Below are 7,041 nucleotides of genomic sequence, written 5' to 3' on the forward strand. Positions count from 1 at the left end.
GAGACTCATCCTACTGTTTTGTTGCCATGGTGCCAAGTTGGCACCATGGCAACAAAACAGTAGGATGAGTCTCAAAGCAGAGTTATAGTTTATTAGTGGTCATAGATTCAACCTTATACCTCTATTCTATAGTGAAAATGTAAGGAGAATCAAGACTCTCCTGTTTTCTAATTTGGTTTGTTTAAAAAAAAAATAAAGAAACAATCTGAATATATCTCCTCATTTTTTATGACATTCTAATGCTGAAGTTCTTTCCAGGTGCTGTAGAATCTGTAGCAGGTGGATCTATGCTTCAGTACATCAGGTGGTTTCTGAAAGTTACAGGATTCTGAAATTACTCTGAAAATGTGCTAATATTAGGAAATTTTATCAGTTTTTTAGAAGACATAAGTACTTTAAAATGCATGTAGTTTTGAATACTTTCAAAAGTGAATACCTTAAATTGAGTAGATTATGGACTAAGTACCTTTTAGTGGTAGTTGAGTAAGATTTGAGCATAAATACTTTTACTTTTACTCAAGTACTACTGTTGAGTGCTTTGTTTATTAATACTTGCAGGGTTAAGCTTTCTGTGTATTATAACATTGGTCAAACAGGGACTATGAACTTTAATGCCAACATTTAAGAAAAAGACATAAATCACCCCACAAGTCTGATTTTTCCAAAATAAAAATCCACAAAACAGTAATCTCAGGTCAAAAGAAACCTAAAGGCAGTCATACATCCAGTCAAATTGATTCAACATTTTCTATGGAAAATCAGCTGATTCCATCAGTATTGTTGTTCTTTAGCTTTATCTACCCAACATTACTAAATGTTCCACTCAGTCTGCTCCAAATGGAAATCCACTGGTAGCAGCCCTCATTCTTCTATGCTTCTACCAACACATGGACGGATGCTCTGCAGTGTAGAAAGACAACTTCCACCCATGCAGGTATGTGACAGCCTTGAAAGTATACCAGGGTAACTACAGAGATGACACAGAATACACTGAGCCTCTATAAGTATGAGCCTTTTAAATAAAAGTAAAAAATAGAAGGTTTGTTTTCATCAGTATAGTGTGAAGTGTCACATCAGAAAAGCTTGATGGAGATGGCAAAATTCAATTCAATTCAAAATGAAGGGGGCGCTAGTGACACCATTTCCTGTACCAGCCGTGTAATAATAGTTATAATAATAATAACGCTTTTTTTTTTTTTTTGACAACGCCTTTCAAAACACTTAAGAACACTTTCAACATTAAAAATAAAAATTAAACAGTAAAGAAATGGCTACCAAACATGTTATGTCAATAATGATCTAAAATAAGCAACAATAAGGAATCATTATGGAGATGTATTTATCCATCCTTACACCCTATCTATCCCAAACAAAAGCCATAAAACATAAATCAAATTAATATTTTAGAGACAAATGTACATTACATTAAGAACACATTTATCCATTCATTAATTATCATATGCAGACGCCTATCCCTGTAGTGGGGTCATGAGGGCTGCTGCGGTGGACCCTGGAAAGATCCCCAATCCATCGCAGATTAAGAAAACTGATATAACCAAATACTTTCTGGTGCTGATGTTCAAATAATACATTTAGATGTTGTGAATGGTACTCTTAAAACAAATAAGTTAGAATATTAAATATAATAGCCTTTGCCTTATTTAATAAGGACTAGATGAAAAGCAGTTTGGTCAGTAATGCATTCACACTTCTGTTCTGTTTATTTGCCAAACATCTTTCTTGTTATTCACATTGTGAATACAATTTACAAAAAAACCAAAGGACTTCCGAACTTCTAACAAGTGTCATTCTGAAAACTATAATAGTTTTGGTTGCAGGTGACCTAGCTCAACTATTAGAATTGTTTAGCATAATGTCTCATTGGAAACATTTCGTATAAGGACTCCAGCTTAACCAGTAAACTGATTGGGGTCCCACTATTCCTTTTAGAAATTCCATATCAATTCAACCAACTGCAATCGATTCATGAACTGCGCTCCAAAGACCTTAAATATCCAATCGTGAGAGTAGGTTTTAGAAAGCTTATTTGACAAAAAATAATCTTCGGCACTCTGACCCCAGCAGTAGACATTGAGCAGGTAACCGCCAGAGAGAATGAGCCGCTGTGGATGAGTTTTTTTTTCTATATGAAAAAGTTTTTGAATAAAGTCCCTGGATACATACATTAAACCAATCTGTAAATTCTAACTATAACTGACTTTATCTCACCTGCTCAGCTAATCACCTGATCATGCCCCTCCATCCCAGCCTAACTGCGGCAGTTTCATCTCCTCCACCCTTCTAAAGTCCGGCTCGATTTTGCGCAACTGCTCCTCACCAGTCTCAACCTTCGCTCAGCATACATTTAATCTTATGTTTGAATTATGAATTTGTAACTGAACAAAATGTTTCTGTAAGTGCTTCCTTCCATCCATCCATCCATCCTTTTGGGGCTGGTCACGTAGCAAAGATGCAGAGACTTCCTGATCCACACACACTTCCCTGCTCTGGGGGAATCCCAAGATGACACCAGACCAGCTCAGAGACATAGTTCTTGTGTGTCCTGGGCCTTCCATGAGGCCTCCTCCCAATAGGACATGACTGGAACACCTCCCAAGGGAGGCGACCAGAAGGCATCCGGAACAGATGCCCGAGCCACCTCAGCTGGCTCCTCTCGAAGTGGAGGAGCAATGACTCTTCTCCGAGCTCTTCCCGGGTAGCTGATCTCCTCACCCGATCTGGAACAGTGTGCCCACCCACACTTGGGAGGAAACTCATTTCGGCTGCTTGTGTTTGGGATCTTGTCCTTTCGGTCATTACCCTGATCTTATGACCATAGGTCAGGGTGGGGAATGTAGATCGATCGGTAAATCGAGAGCTTTGCCCCCCCGACTCAGCACCCTCTTCACCACAACAGTCCAACAAAGCGACCGCATCACTGCCGACGCCTCACCGATCCGTCTTTCGACCTCACGCTCCATCAGATTATATGTGCTTCCTTTATTACAAAACAAACAACAGTTGATTCCAAATGTTAAAAGGTAAACAACTATAGCCGTATGTCAGGTTTGTAAAGAAAATTTGTATTGATTTCAGTCATTATTCAAAAAGTATAAGAAACATTGTATTTACACTTATAAAATATTGCAAATTATTAACTTTGCTTGTATTTTCCATTTTTTCTAATTAAATTGTTCAATGGTTCTACTCTCTTCAACATATTACATCCACAATGTAAGTTTGTCTGGAAACTACACTTTTCCTATGAAAACTAAATAATGGAAATCGACTGAACTACAACAAAATGAACATAAAAAAAGTATATAATATTGAAAGAACACATTATGAAAAACGAAGACTACACAAGTTAAAAGGCAAACGTGCTTCAGCTGAAAAGATTTAAAATGGTATGTCACAAAAACATAAAAGGAATTAACAACGTGTGACAACTAATATTCTCAATGCATTCAGAATTGACTTTCAGGTGGGTGTCCAGGTAAGCCATCAGAGTAGTAACCAGGCTGTTCTCCTCGTCTTCTATTTCTGTTGAAGCCCACACAGTTATTATTGACGGTTGCAGGAAGAACTCATTAGAGTCGCAAAAGGAATCTAGTTTTCTGCTTTGAATGACTCTGAAAATGTACCACAGTTGATTTCATCTATTAATGAGAAATCTATTTCATATAGTGGAAATCTAATTTTACATGTTTTAGGTGAAAAAAGTCAAAGGTCCTTAGCATCAATCCAAGCAAAGTGAGTGTTCTTTCTGAAAAATGGGTCAGATACAATGACTTGAAAGTGTTAGGATTCCAGTTTTTGTGTTTTTTTTCTCTCCACCACCAGATGGGGTCCTGTCCTCGCTGGGCCTCCTTGCACACCTGCGGCTCATGGGGTCTTTACCAGAGGAGTATTTGAGCAGCAGGCTGTCACTAACTCAACGCCAGGGTGTTTGCCAGTATTGGGAAGCCTTCCGGTATCACTAAATAAGCCTGGACATTCTAGGGACCTTCAGGGATGAGGTGAGCTGTGTCTCCTGTGCTAGTACCACCTCCTGGAGAGCAGCTTCAAGTACTTTCCAATGTATCTGAAAAAAAAAGAAAAGAAAAATGTGCATTGCAAGACTGTCATATCAAAATAATGGACATAACACATATGATTATGAATGAATCTTAACTGTAAGNATTATGAATTTGTAACTGAACAAAATGTTTCTGTAAGTGCTTCCTTCCATCCATCCATCCATCCTTTCGGGGCTGGTCACGTAGCAAAGATGCTGAGACTTCCTGATCCACACACACTTCCCTGCTCTGGGGGAATCCCAAGACGACACCAGACCAGCTCAGAGACATAGTCCTTCCAGCGTGTTCTGGGCCTTCCATGAGGCCTCCTCCCAATAGGACATGCCTGGAACACCTCCCAAGGGAAGCGACCAGAAGGCATCCGGAACAGATGCCCGAGCCACCTCAGCTGGCTCCTCTCGAAGTGGAGGAGCAATGACTCCGAGCTCTTCCCGGGTAACTGATCTCCTCACCGGATCTGGAACAGTGTGCCCACCCACACTTGGAAGGAAACTCATTTCGGCTGCTTGTGTTTGGGATCTTGTCCTTTCGGTCATTACCCTGATCTTATGACCATAGGTCAGGGTGGGGAATGTAGATCAATTGTTAAATCGAGAGCTTTGCCCCCCGACTCAGCACCCTCTTCACCACAACAGTCCAACAAAGCGACCGCATCACTGCCGACGCCTCACCGATCCTTCTTTCGACCTCACGCTCCATCAGTCCATGTGTGCTTCCTTTATTACAAAACAAACAACAGTTGATTCCGACTGTTAAAACGTAAACAACTATAGCCGCATGTCAGGTTTGTAAAGAAAATTTGTATTGATAAAATATTATATAATAAATATTGCAAATTATTAACTTTGCTTTTATTTTCCATTTTTTCCAATTAAATTGTTAAACAACGCTGTTACAATATATTTACAACTACTTCAATGGTTCTACTCTCTTCAACATATTACATCTACAATGTAAGTTTGTCTGGAAACAACACTTTTCCTATGAAAACTAAATAATGGAAATCGACTGAACTACAACAAAATGAACATAAAAAAAGTATATAATATTGAAAGAACACATTATGAAAAACGAAGACTACACAAGTTAAAAGGCAAACGTGCTTCAGCTGAAAAGATTTAAAATGGTATGTCACAAAAACATAAAAGGAATTAACAACGTGTGACAACTAATATTCTCAATGCATTCAGAATTGACTTTCAGGTGGGTGTCCAGGTAAGCCATCAGAGTAGTAACCAGGCTGTTCTCCTCGTCTTCTATTTCTGTTGAAGCCCACACAGTTATTATTGACGGTTGCAGGAAGAACTCATTAGAGTCGCAAAAGGAATCTAGTTTTCTGCTTTGAATGACTCTGAAAATGTACCACAGTTGATTTCATCTATTAATGAGAAATCTATTTCATATAGTGGAAATCTAATTTTACATGTTTTAGGTGAAAAAAGTCAAAGGTCCTTAGCATCAATCCAAGCAAAGTGAGTGTTCTTTCTGAAAAATGGGTCAGATACAATGACTTGAAAGTGTTAGGATTCCAGTTTTTGTGTTTTTTTTCTCTCCACCACCAGATGGGGTCCTGTCCTCGCTGGGCCTCCTTGCACACCTGCGGCTCATGGGGTCTTTACCAGAGGAGTATTTGAGCAGCAGGCTGTCACTAACTCAACGCCAGGGTGTTTGCCAGTATTGGGAAGCCTTCCGGTATCACTAAATAAGCCTGGACATTCTAGGGACCTTCAGGGATGAGGTGAGCTGTGTCTCCTGTGCTAGTACCACCTCCTGGAGAGCAGCTTCAAGTACTTTCCAATGTATCTGAAAAAAAAAGAAAAGAAAAATGTGCATTGCAAGACTGTCATATCAAAATAATGGACATAACACATATGATTATGAATGAATCTTAACTGTAAGATAGGCGGTATCGTTTGTACCTGCATGGTAAAGAGGATTAACCCCTTAAGCCTGGCAGGCCTGGTAAAGGGCCAAACTAAAACCTGCTCATGTTTATCTGTTGATAGAAAATGGTCAAAACACAGTCACATGGTGTTTCATCCACACACCACTCAAATGGGGCTTTAAAGTCTCTAAAATATGTTTCAAAATTATTTTTTCACACGTACAATTTGTTTTATAGCTTTGTAAACAAATAAAATGAAATTTAAAATTCCACCTGACATGTCTGAGTCTGCGGGAGTAATGCAACAGACTGTATTCATTTTTAGTCACAGCCCCTCATGGCGGTATCATTGCAAACTAGAAGCTCAGAAGTTTCCAAGGAGGGGTCGGAGGAAATTATGCGACCATTTCATGTAATGTAACCAGAGTGCGTTACATAAGCTTGCTCTGTTATTATTGTTTTATATTCAGTTTTCTAATATTATTGGTAAATTTCAATGAAACAATGGCTAAATCTTAGACGCAAAGGATTTGTCTTATGCAAAAAGTCTCCAATAATGTAAATCAGCATGTTTGTCTTACCAGGTTATCTTTTATGAGTGAAAAGGGCATTTCTGCACTTTTGGCATTGTGCCAAAAATCACATTTCGACCTGGTGTTTTGCAGTGTTTATTTTAGAAAAAAATAAACACTACGATATTTTTCAATTTTTCTTGGTTTAATCACCTATAGATCAGACATAGTGACATTTAAAATAATGGTTCCACCTGAAACATATTCCTGAATTCCTTTTGGTCACACAAATGAAACAATTTTATGTCCAATTTATAGTTTGGGAACTGTACTTGCTTTAATTCACATATCTAATTTCTGGCCAAATTTGCTCAATTTGTCATTTGCATGTGAAGATATATATATATCGAACTGTTGGTAGCTGCTGGATGGACATGTGGCTGTGGTAGCAGCTGCTGCATCCCCAGGTTCACCACCAATCACATTGTGAAGTTTGCAGATGACACCACGGTTTTGGGCCTCATCAGAGACGACAACGACCTGGACTACAGAAAGGAGGTAGAGC

This window comes from Cyprinodon variegatus, unplaced genomic scaffold (genome assembly GCF_000732505.1).
Source record: "Cyprinodon variegatus isolate N-32 unplaced genomic scaffold, C_variegatus-1.0 Scaffold660, whole genome shotgun sequence".
NCBI classification, from domain to species: Eukaryota; Metazoa; Chordata; class Actinopteri; order Cyprinodontiformes; family Cyprinodontidae; genus Cyprinodon; species Cyprinodon variegatus.